The sequence below is a fragment of the Pinus tabuliformis genome, chromosome 1_2 (genome assembly GCF_031772625.1).
Source record: "Pinus tabuliformis cultivar Carrire ecotype Pingquan chromosome 1_2, CPIR1, whole genome shotgun sequence".
NCBI classification, from domain to species: domain Eukaryota; kingdom Viridiplantae; phylum Streptophyta; class Pinopsida; order Pinales; family Pinaceae; genus Pinus; species Pinus tabuliformis.
Genome location: NC_142298.1, coordinates 879,711,133 through 879,724,320, shown reverse-complemented (window position 1 = coordinate 879,724,320; position 13,188 = coordinate 879,711,133).

The window sequence follows — 13,188 nt, the reverse complement described above, 5'->3', positions numbered from 1 at the left end:
ATTTCCCCCTATTGCAGGTCTCTGCGTGAGTGAATGCCTGCACTCGATCTCCTCTCAGCAACTCCAATTGTGGCTCCTCCACAATTGACTGAGACTTCTTCTGGGGCTACATGTTGAGAGGTAATTTACTCTCCCTCTCAACCACCAAGTCTCTAACCTTTGCCTTGCTCCTCAAGGCTTTGCATGCATCTTGAACCTCAAGAGCGTACATGTTTCTTGGCTAGCACACCAATCTATTTCATCTGTCCCGCCGCCACGAAATTTTTTGGAAAAAGAGCTAAATTTAAATCAACGATATCTCCCTCATCTGAACTTTGTTTAAGATGATTTTTTTTCTTAATTTGGGTATTTTTCCACAAGGAAACCATATCTCCTATTTGTTTCTAAAAATTTTGCAAAAAAAATTTCAGATGTGCTCTGAAAACTCGCGGCCCAAAACTCAAAACTTCGAAATCTCCTCTAGTATATTGTTCTCTGTTTTGATCACCTTTACTCCGATACCATGTAGAAATTTCCTACAAAACCTCACTCTGATACCATGTAGAAATTCCGACTATAGATCAATAGATTATGCAATATACTAAAACAAAATACATGATCTACTTCTACAACAATTTATGGAAGCTTAATCGATTTGAGCAAGATCAATGAGAACACATATAACTGAGAATGAGAAATCAATCACACATAACACAAAAGAATAACCCGGGGAAAGCCTCAACATAAAACTCCAACTATGTTTTATCATACAAGTGGAAATATAGTTTGGATTACAAAAAGAATCAGCTCACAAGCTATTGTGCTCTCTCTGCAATCCCTCTACTGCACATAGACAGTCAAAGGCCTCTCTCAAACCTTCTCCTCTACCCTCCAAGCCTCCTATTTCTTTGCGCAATTTTCATTGGTGTCCAGTGCAACCACTTGTGTGAATTGGCCTCTCCATACACTCACTAACCTCTAATCTAACTACACAATCCTGAAGGAGATAAATCCTTCTCCATGGATGAGCTTCCTTTATATGAAAAATCCATCCAATTGATAGTACACTGTCCCACCTCTAATCTAAACTGGGTCTGTGTCTGAAATGGCATGCATGAGTTGTTCATGAGAGAATATTCAGTTATCTAAAGAACAATAGCTATATGCCAGCATGCATTAAGTAACTGAACTCACATTAATTTAAACAAACTATTTAAATCAATCTAACTGGACTTGACTCAGTTAACTGAGCCAACTAATTACAACTCAAATTAGAACTCATCCTTATCTCTTTAACTGATGGATAAATTCCTCAATTAATAGAGAAATTCTTGCATGTCCTCACATATACTTCATGTTTAATTTTTCACAACTAATTAACTCATGGTGAATTAATTAATTTATTTTCAAACAAGTGTTAAGTTCAAATTCGAATTTTACTTCCTATTTTAGTTCAGGGACTGAATAAAATTGGAATCCATCCTAAACTGCTAAAAATTGCAATGCTATTTTTAGCACTTCCATTTTTCATTCCCTGTTGCTCAATCCAGCATTGGTACCCAAACTGTTATTTATAGTAGTGCTATTTTTAGCACTTCTATTTTCAGCATTTCTTGTTTCCATTTTCAACACGACGGCCCCTGTAGCTAAGTGCACAAGGTTTGGAAAGTTGTATAAGGAATATATTAAGTCATAAGACGATATTTGAAGAAATTATGTGTTTTTTTTTTGTGCACTTTGTATTTTATGTATTTACACACAATCAAATTATAATTATCCATATATTATCTTAATTACTCTGCGAAGATCTAGATCAACTGTTAGAAGTTATTTGTTATGAAACCAACTCACAGAAGGATAGAAAATATAGATGAACGGCTTAGAAATAAGCCTCTTTGAGGGGGAAACCTCCTTTACATTACACAAATGAACAATTCTTAGATGATACAAATGACAAGACCTCCTTTCTATACATAGGAGTCTAAGGGGTCATAATATATGTTGGGTAGCGGAGGTCCCGCATAATAGTTTTGGAGCTTAAAGCCTATAAGTTAGGCTAATAATATTGTAAATCTCTGAAATATGCAGAGTGCGAAATCTAATAGGTTGAGTCAAAGGGTTGTCTGCATAAGAAATAATATAGAATAATAGGAAGTAAGTTGGCCTGCCCATGGTACGCTGACCATGGGAATGTATAAATAGAGCGAGGCTCTAAGGGTAGAAGGCAGTTCGTGTTTCGAATGAATCTTCGTGTTATGGTTGTGTAAAAATAGTATTTTCTGTGTCGGTGAGTCAAGGGTGTTGGTAGATAGATAGAGGCTCTACAGCTATGTAAGCAGAGGCCTGGTATAGTCCACAGCTATGTGCGCGGACCCCTACAGCTGAGTGCATAGGGTAGATCTGGTTGTATTAGCAAAAGAGCTGAATAAAGATAAGTTGATTTTGAAATAATATGTTGATTCTAAAATGTTGTGGATTTGGTTAATTTCTGGTTTATATATATGTTTGATCTGTGCGCTTATGCTTATGTTCTAAGTTTATGCAAATCTATAACATTTCTGGGTGCGTGCATTGGTTATCTCTATTAAATGTTTGCTTAAAGACTATAAGAAGTAGATCTAATCTGTAACAAACTTAGTATTAATAAGTAGTAAGGATTTGCCTTGTTCTGAATCTACATAGAAACAGAGTGGTGCGAGGCCACAGAACGATGCACGAACCCTCCAGACCACGTGAAGACATACCAAGGGTGTGAAAACCTAATTCCATCACCTTCCCCTGCTACCTCGGGTGAGACCTCAATTCGTGCTTCACTTACTGTTGCCGAAAGGGCCAGTAGCAGCAGGATTTGTTTGGCTAATAACTCTTTTGAACTTGGGTCAGGCCACAATAAGCCAACAATATAATCATAGATGAAATAACAATAATAATGTAAGGGCACAATAATAACAATATTGGGCCTCTATGGGGCACAATAATAACAATATGGGGACTACATGGGTAAAACAATATAATAAGGGGGTTGTACTAATAACAATAAGGGGTTACACTAGTAGTATAGGGGCCTAACATGCCCCTCTCCTTCAAAAAGTGTTCTCCTCAATCCTTGAGTGGTTCTTGATGCTTATGTATAAAATTATTGTCCTCCCATGTGGAATCTTCAACAGGTAAGTTCTTCCACTTGATGAGATCTCTGAAATTGATCTATTTCGTAGCATTCGATTTCTCAGTTCTATGACTGCTTCAGGTTCCAATATGATTTTTCCTTCCTTGTCAAGTTCTCACAATACTATTTGAACTAGGACCTTCTGCAACTTTTGAATGAGTTCCCACTCCTTTGGGCATATGGATATATGTAAGGCCTGATGTTTGGAGGAGCACTTTGTGGAATCAAATGAATAGCGTGATCATGATCACGAATAGGTGGGAGGCCTTTGGGAGTCTCAAATACCTTGTAATGATTGTCCAAAACGTTTTATAGATCTAGAGAAATACATTATTTCGATGTGGGATCCTCTAGTGAACATAATTGTGCAATTACACCTCGTTGTTATTTATTTAGAAGCTTTGTCGTGCTGTTAGAGTTGATTATCTTTCCGGGTTTTCCTTCGATATCCCTCAATTCAACTTCCTTTCCTTCCCAACAAAATTTCAAGAAAAGTTCTGAAAAAATAAAATCTATTCTAACCAAAGATTGTAGCCATTGGACTCCTAGTAAAACATCAGCACCACCCATCGAAATGGAAAGCATTGGGCTATTCAATACATATTCTCCCATGGATAGCTTGATATTATGGCACTTTCCAGAGAAATTTATGGTTCCTCCACTTGCAACCATCACTTGACACTCTGGTGCTACATATAGGAAGCAATTCATTTCCTTGGCTATCTTACAATCAATAAAATTATGGGTATTGCACAAATCAATCAACACTCTTACCTTTTTCTTCTTGATATTTCCTTTTATCTTGATAGTTTGAGGAGTGGTAATTTCTTCCAATGCATTACAAGATATGGTTGGATTGATTTCTTGAGACTGGATGTGATCTTTCAATTCTTGAACATTTTTCTTCTTCATATGTCCTTCTATATTGATAGTTGGAGGAGTGGTAATTCCGTCCAATTCATTACAAGATATGGTCGAGTTCATTTCTTCTTCCTCGATGTGATATTTCAGTTCTTGAACCTTTTTCTTCTTAATATGTCCTTCTATCTTGAGAGTTTTAGGAGTGGTAATTCTTTCCAATGCTTTACAAGATATGGTTGGATTCATTTCTTCTTTCTCTGGGGTTCTTGGTGTATATACTCTTCTTTTGACGTTTCTTGATCCTTTTCTTCCCCCTCTCCATAATCAATGTAAAATAATTTCTTCTCAGCACACTTATGACATTTAATGTATTTGTTATCACAATTGTAACAAAGCCCATTTTCACTTTTTTCTTCCAATTGTTGTGTTGTAACCCTTGTAGGTTGTGGAAGGCTAGGAGAAACAACACTTCCATCTTTATAGTTGTGAGGGGTAGACTTACTTGTTGCCATAATTTTGCTTTCCACTTTGTAACAAAGCCCCTTTTCTCTTTTTTCTTCCAATTGTTGTGGTGTTGCTCTTTGTATCCTCATAATGTGCTATCATTTCCTCTCTGAAAATTGACCAAGTAACAAATTGTTTATGAGAAAAAAGCCCTTTATACCATAAAAATTGATCTGGTTCTAGATATGAAGGTGCAATACATACCTCTTGTAATAGTGGTACAACATGTAGATCAAAATATTGCTCCATCTGTAGTATCCAGTTTACTATATCCTTTCCATCAAACTTCCTCATATCACCTTTTCGTTATTTCAAGAGCTCCACCTTGAAATGACTGTAACTCTATACTTTTAGATCTCAAAGTTCTAAAATGGTCTCTTGAAGTAGCCCTCTGAGTCCTCTTTCTAACCTCGTAAGTGTGATCAGAATTCGATTCTCCAAGAAAGAGTTATGCCCAATCTCCTAAGATGACTTTATTATATAATCTTTTAGTAGAGCAAAGTTGTACGACGTGCCATGTGTCATTGTTTCAACCTTCGGATCTGAAAACTATGCATAGAAAGCTACAGTCTGTCCTCTTTCTATAACTTCATATGAAATTTCAACAGAGGGGGCCCAAGTCCCCTCAATCCAACAGAGGCCGAGTAGTAGAGTGAGTAGTAGCACAGATTTCTCAGTAGACAGTTGTAGACACATTTGAGATAGTTTATTTTGTTTGGATACTTTTTGGTCGCATATGTTGTAGTAGCAACAACAACAATGAAAAGGTTTCATGCAAAACAATCCAAAGGAACCAGATTAGGGTACAATTGATTCCTTTCTTGTTGAGTGGGAGTGTTGAAAATAACAACAAGACATGTTAAAAATACCACCAAGAAATAAAATCCTAATTTAATTTTTCTCGTTGAATTAAATTGTAATTATAATTCTCATAGCAACTTGTGATAGTTAACTAAGTTATTTTGACTTGGTTGGCTCACTTAATTCAAGTTGGTAGTCTATCTAGAGTCACGTAGAATGGTTATTAAATTTATGGGACTAGGTTGAGTTATTTTGAGTTCTAATTATTTAATTAGTTTAACTGATTTAAATTCAGTTAAACTAGTTCCAACAGATGGAGGAATTAGTTGGAGATACAGTAGTGGGGTGTAACATGCAGAAGTGGGGTGTAACCGACACTGCTCAACTATTAAACTAAAGATTCACTCATAATTAACTCATCAATGTCAGATCAAGGAAATACATAGTTGAGATTAGAGTTTAGGGACAATATACTATCAGTTGTATAATCTTCCAAATTGCACAGGTGGTGCATGCAATTAGAGGAATGCCTATGGTGGATTGCACAATTATGGTTGAGGAATTTTCCCAATTAAATATGGGCTAGTTCCTAAGGAAATAAGATTTTGGTAGGCAAAATATTTGGCTAAGTATTGGCTGAAGTTTGTTTGTGAAGAAGTGAGATAGATTGAGATAGTGCAAAAGTTTATCAGGCTTGAGAAAAGAACTGTAATATTATCATATTTTTTGATGAATGCAATATACCGATAGCAAGGGTTTTTAGCTATGAATTTCCTTAGAAAAATATTGTGTTATGTGTGATTTAATTCTTTCTCTTTTATGCTTCATGATTTCAATGATCATTTATTGTTTTCACTGATGAGTAAAGTAGATTCAAGTAAATTTTTTTAACATTCTACAATTTTCAACTTCAATCTACAAGGAATTTCTACATGAAAGAAGGAAACTCTGAGAAAATACATTTTTTTCAATTTATGACCGTGGAATACTGACTTTCATATAGTTATTTGACTTGGTTGGATTCAATCTATTTCTTGTATTTTTTATGATCCATTTTCTCAAATATCTCTTCTTTATGTCTCTATAATTTAATTTTTGAGATTTATAAGATTAATTTTTTTTTTTTTTTAATGATTTGATCTCTTGAATCAAATATTGTTGATTATCACATTTCTTTGTTGCTTAAGTGTTATTTCAATTTGTGTTCGTTTAACTAGATTGCTGCACTTCTCCAATGACTTACGTACTAAGAGTGTTATCAATATAAACATTTGAAAGATTGGAGTATCTGTGGGTGGGTCCCAAATGCTTAAATATGTATAATTTCTTTCTTTGCTTACAAGTTGAATTAATATTATAACCGTAATTGATTGGTAAACTATATCATATCCTTTGTCAAATGGTTTATTGGTTGTATCCATAGACCAAGAGGATAGAAGCATACGAATTTGATAAATAATCAATTACAATTTTCTCCTTTTAACTAATCTTGTCCAAGTACTATATCTATATCTATATATATATAAATATATATATCTTGAAGGTGAAATATTTGAATAACCCTTGTTATGATCTATTTATTAATGAAATTGAGTAACTTGTATGTTTACAATTATCATTTCATTCATCGTTCACGTTGAGAATTATTCAATAGTTAGTTTTATCTAGAAATAGTGTTTTATTTCATTCTACTAAATATTTTTGTGAGCTATTTACAGATCATTCTTATCTTGAACTAGATTCATCATGATATGATCTTTGTCACTTGTTGTAACATAGTTGTACATGTTGTATCATAGTATGATCATGTAACGTAGATCTTGTAATATATTATAGTTCTAATTTCTAAATGTAATCTATAAATTAGAATTGTTTTGTATATTGCATTTATACTTTCAATGTCCTTCTCTTAAATAAGTTTAGTTTGATAAATTTGTACTAAATCATTTTATAGTTTAGTTAACAATAGGATTCTAGTTTTATTATTTAATCATAACTTAGCATAGGATAATATGGCATAGCATTAGTTTAGATTAGATTTAGATTCTCTCGAGATTCAATCCTTTGTAAGAAGAAAGGATCCAAGGCTAATGGACCCTATAGACCTGTCGATGACAATTATAACAAATGGCTTGAGTTGTTAAACATCCTTAGTATGGGCCATTCCTCCCTTGTTGACTTATGTGTATAACTCCCATGTCAACAGGTCTCCACCATCAATCCCTCTGAACAGGGGATGATTTCCTTTCTCCCTTTCAACCAGGGATACATAACCACAAGCCTCAACCTATCTCATTCATCATCTACTTGACCTTTTGTGGAGATGTAGTTGTAGCTACAGGGATTTCTCTCTCACATCACGTCATAACAAGATTTTATTGGGACTAGACATTTTTCAATCTTCATGTAGCTCTAACATGGCATGAAGTAGTTTTTCAAACATATTATGGAACGAAACTTCTTTATTGTTGATCAGAAAAGACTTCGCATATTCTTTCTTTGTGATAGGGTTCTACCTTCATGCCCTTTTTCAAGAAATTATATCATCTTCAAATGATCATCATTAGTATTTTCTCAACAATTGTCTCTGTCAAACTAGTCAAATAGAGCCAATTATAGCTCCCTCTTTCCAATCGAGCTCATTGTATCATCAAGTGATCAAAATTCTATTTCATTACTTCTTGTATCAATTTGTTGACTTTCCTTCCTCTATAATGTACACACATTCGTATATTATTCCTAGAATTCATGTCATATCCCAACAATTATTATAGTTTCCAAATAAATCAGAGTGACTTCTACTGAAGATGTAGAATCCTTCATATCAATTTTCTTGTTAGCTCCCTCTAAGGTCAACAATACTTCCATCATGTACAAGTTTTGTCAATAATTTGTTCCAGGATCAAATCAATCAGTTGTTGATAAAATGATATAAGAACTATCCTTTTTTTTGTGAAAGGCTTTTATCATTGGTCTATCATATTTTCTTTTAATCATAAACTCCTCTAGATTCTCTGCCAAACTTCAAGTAGTATTGTAACAGATTAGGATCTAACAAGTTCCTCTTTCTAGTAGAGGCAAGTAAACTTCTTCCCTTTCAGATTTTTCTTTCTTTCTTCCCTCTAAATGATTTCCTTTGATGCATACTCTCTTTTTATCTTTGAGCATTGCTACCTTCTTCTAAATCTTCCATATGTTAGCTAAGCTTAGATATATCTTGTTATGAAACCAGCTCACAAAAAGATAGAAAATATAGATGAACTTGAAAATCAACCTCTTCGAGGGGGAAACCTCCTTTACATTACACAAATGACAACACATCCTTTCTATATACAGGTGTCTAAGGGGTCCCAATACAATTAGAGCCTATCTAACAACAATATTGTAGGGGCACAACAATAACAATAGTGGGCTACTAAGGGGCCTAATAATAACAACATGGGGGCTATATGGGCACATTAATACAATAAGGGGGTTGCAGTAATAACAATAAGGGGTTACACTAGTAGTATAGGGACCTAACATGCCCCTCTCCTTAAAAATTGTTGTCCTCAATGTTTGAGTAGCTCTCGATGCTTCTGTATAGGATTATCATCCTCCGATATGGTATCTTCAGTGAGTAAGTTCTTCAACTTGATGAGATAATGTAAAATTGATCAATTTCGTAGCTGTCGATTTCTTTTTTTGTGACTGTTTCTAATTCCAATATGATTTTTCCTTCCTTGTCAAGTTCTCAAAATATTTTTTAAAGTGGGATCTTCTCACCTATAACCTTCTTTCAGAATGAAACATGAAGAATGGGTGCACTCGGGAAGACACGGGAAGCTCCAATTTGTATGCCATAGTACTAATCTTTTGTAATACCTTGCACAGACCATAACACTTTCGTGATAATTTATTATACTTATTATCTTGCTTAAGGGACATTTGTTTGTATGGTTGTAGTTGTAGAAATACCCAGTCACATACATCAAAACTTCTTTCACTGTGATGTTGATATGTCGATTGTTTCATTGTATTTCGTGCCAAAGTGATGTTATCCTTTAAGATTTTGAGAACTTGTTGTTGATTCTCGATGTGATCTTCCACTTATTGAACCTTATAATTTTCTTTTAAATATGATGTGATGGAAAGTGGATGATATCCATAAAGTGCCATAAATGGGGTCATTTTTGTTGTAGTGTGGAAGGAAGTGTTATACCACCATTCAGCTAGAGGCAACCACTTGCCCCATTTTGTTTGTTTATCAGATACAAAGAAAAAAATATATATTTCCAAACATTTTTTCACTATCTTAGTTTTCCCATCTAATTGAGGATGATAAGATGAGATACAAGGTAACTGAGTACCCATTCCACCTCTTGTACTCCAAAGAAACATTTGGAGATTTTTTCATATAATTGTTTCTCCTCCAATAGTTTGAGAAACCTGTTAAAATGTTGAACATGATGCCTCCAAGACTTGTTGTAGAGTAGTATATCATCAAAAAATACTAACACTACACAAATTTTCTAAGGAAGGGTTTGAAAATGGAATTCATCAAACTTTGAAATGTAGAAGTTGCATTGGTAAGGCCAAAAGGCATGACCAAAAATTGATAATGACCCTCATGAGTTCTAAATGTTGTTTTTGGATGTCTTCAATCTTCATTATGATTTCATTATATCCTGAACAAAGATTGAACTTGGTAAAGTGAATTACTCCATGTAATTCATCCAGTAATGCATCAATGAGAGGAATGGGAAATTTATCTTTAATAGTAATCTTGTTGAGCTCCCTATAATCTGGACACATGTGCCTGTTGAGGGCCCCGAGGTCGGGTCAACAACAAGGGGGATACCCACCCGGTCCGAAACCTGGTTGGCGGCTCCTTGCCCGTTTGGAGTAGCGGGTCCGACTGGGGGTAATGGGACCAGTTTCCCAATGTGATGGGTGTGTGTGTGTGCGTAGAGTGTGATGATATTAATCTAAGGAAGGGGAGAAGGATTCTTCTAATCTGGTCTTAATTCTAACTGCTAAATTAACTCTATGCTAATGTAATCTAATGAAGAAAAATACACCTAATCTATGCTAACCCGGGGTGTTTTTCTTTTGTTATGCGATCTAGAAAGATTTCTAACAGCAGCCGGTAATAAAGATCATTCAACTGATATCAGAATATAAATCAATAAAGATAAACTATTCTGCATAAGAAGTTAGGCAGAGTAGTTGTGAACAGTATATCGCATAATCAGTTTTCTATATGTTAAACATAAATAAATGATCCCACCGTACAGAAGTGCCAAATGGTAATATAGACATTCATGCAATAACATACAAAGAACTCAGCCACATATCACTTTAGGAATACTAGCAGAATCTAGCCAAGAGATAAAAGTACCATTTATGACTAAGTTCACTAATAAACTTCAAGTAACTATGATTTATTTCTACTTGTTCTAACATTTGCTAAGAGTACAGAAGTGCAACATCAGTAACAGATATTAAAATGCAAACATAAATAAATCTCGATCCATCCATTCATCAAAAACCTCCTCTGAGGGTGCAGAAGTGCATGTTCTGAGGATAAGTTTTTTGACAGATTTCCGGACCCTTCTCCAAAAACCATGAGAAGGGTTAAATACTACTAACTAATCAATATTAATTACATGAAATTAGGGAATCGGCCTCAAATGACCGCCCTTTTACTAAAAGCAACTTTATTTCTAAACTTAAAATCTAATTTCTGACCGTTTCTGTATATTCTCTTTAGTGCTGTCAACAGTGTAATGCTTTCCTGGGAAGAGTCAGCTAGCCGCCTTCTTGTTTCGCTCGGCAGATAAAAGTGGAAATAGCAGGAGCTGGCACTTCCTTCCGGCAGACCAGAAGATATTTTCGAAAACCTTTCTCTAGCTGGGTGTATTCGCCACGTGTATACTTAGCGTGTCCCAGTTTCTTCTCGAACTGATTTTGCTGTTGCCATTTTCGGTTTCTGGTCGTGCGAATGACTGAGTGGGTTAAGAGTCGTGCTGCATGGGCAACTCCCTGTGTCGAGAATTTCTTCCGTTCTTTGTTCCAGGTTTCCCTGAAGCGTTCTCCTTCTCATGCGCTTCTTTCTCTGCTTCACAAAGTCTTAGCTTCAGGATCTTTTCTGAATATGCTGCTTTTGTGCGCCTTTGACTCTGAGTCCCGGATAGTCTAATTTCATCAGTGCCGGTTGGCTGATAGCCTGGAATCCGCAGTTCTGCTGCATGCGGCATCCATTTTGCGAAAGCATTCTCTCTTTGCTGATTGGCGCTTTCCTCTTTCCTTCAGATGTTTCCTACATATAAACTTATATCAGTTGCGTGTCTTGCAGTCTACGCAAAGGAGAAGTGAAATGAAAAGACTTGACGTGAAAGCATTAATCTCTAATGAATACATAATTCTGACATCCATCATCACTTGATTCTTCGATAAATGTAACGCAATCATTCCTAGATACTTAAGCATGCGGTCATTAAATTCTTTCAAGGCGCGCGCTTAATGCATGGGTCTATCGTGTGGTAAGTCTTTTCAGATCGCAGGTCGCAGATCGTAGATTGCTACCATCGCAGATCGCAGATCGCAAATCGCAAATATCGCAAGTTCTCGTTTAATGGTTACGTCGTATAACGTAATGCTTGCGATTTGGGATATCGCAAATCGGCGATCGCATTGCTCGAAGGTTTTTCTTTTAAGGGGCGCGTGCGCGGTGTGCGATGCGATGAACTTCGCATCGCAATTTCGCAGTATTTGTTTTTTGCGCTCGAGTTATGCTTTAGACTTTCTTTGTGATGCGATTTGAGCCTTAGGGAGAGAAATACAAAAAAAAACTTTAGAAAAATATATTTTTTGGGATTTTCGTTTAGGGTCCCCTCTTCGCTTGACATTATTGCTAATGTCAGATGAAGAAAGGGGGGTTGTTGGTGACCACAACAATGGCGATTCACTGTGAAGAACCAGTTATCTCTGCTTGTTCTATTGTATTTTCACTTCCAAAACAGAAAAAGTTTTCTTATGCCTGAATTTTGTTATGGACAGATAGAGTATTACCTTTTATCCTGTCAATAATGCTTCGTCACAACTTCTTATTTGATTCTGATTGTTTGTTTCCCCTGGGTTATTTTTTGTATTCATACCTAGTTATTACTCAGTCTCCTCAAAGACAAAATAAGGTCTTCTCTGCGTACTGGATTTGTAAAGTATGCTCATTTGTCGCAGGTAGAGCCTCTGCTGCCCGCAGGCGTCCATAGCCTCGACAGGGTTATCATGTTATCCAGCAATGATCCTTTTTCCTGCTTGAGGTCATTTACAACATTCCAGAGAAAAATCCTTTTGACATTTTTTCTTTCTTTTTTGATTTTTTGTTCTCTAAAGAACAATGTCTTGGTTTGGTGGCGAAATTATGACACAGTCATTCACTTGATTTATACTTTTTGCTGAACAAGCTGGCTCGTGATGAGACCCCTTGTCTTTTGATTACACAATCTTGAGTCGTTGCCCTGTTTTGGTAGACAGTAGTGGCAAAGTCAGCAAGTTATAATATCTGTGATCATGATAAGCCGGCTCGTGATGAGACCTCTTATTCCTTGAGATATAGTGTTTTCTTGGATTGTCTCTCTGGATGCTGCGATTTTCCTTAGCAGGGAGGAAGTCATTGTTTTTCCTTAAGAAAGCTCTGGACGACAATAATAGAGTTTTAAGAACAGCAGTTTTGCAGAGAATACCTATTTTGCTATCGATGATACCTTTCATTGGATTGGCATAAAACAATTTTTTGCCAAAAGTTACTCTCATCCCAGGTTTCTTTGTGAAGTTTGAAACTAACATCATATTCAGGTTAAAGCTAACTCTATTTGTCAATAATAAAAGTCAGA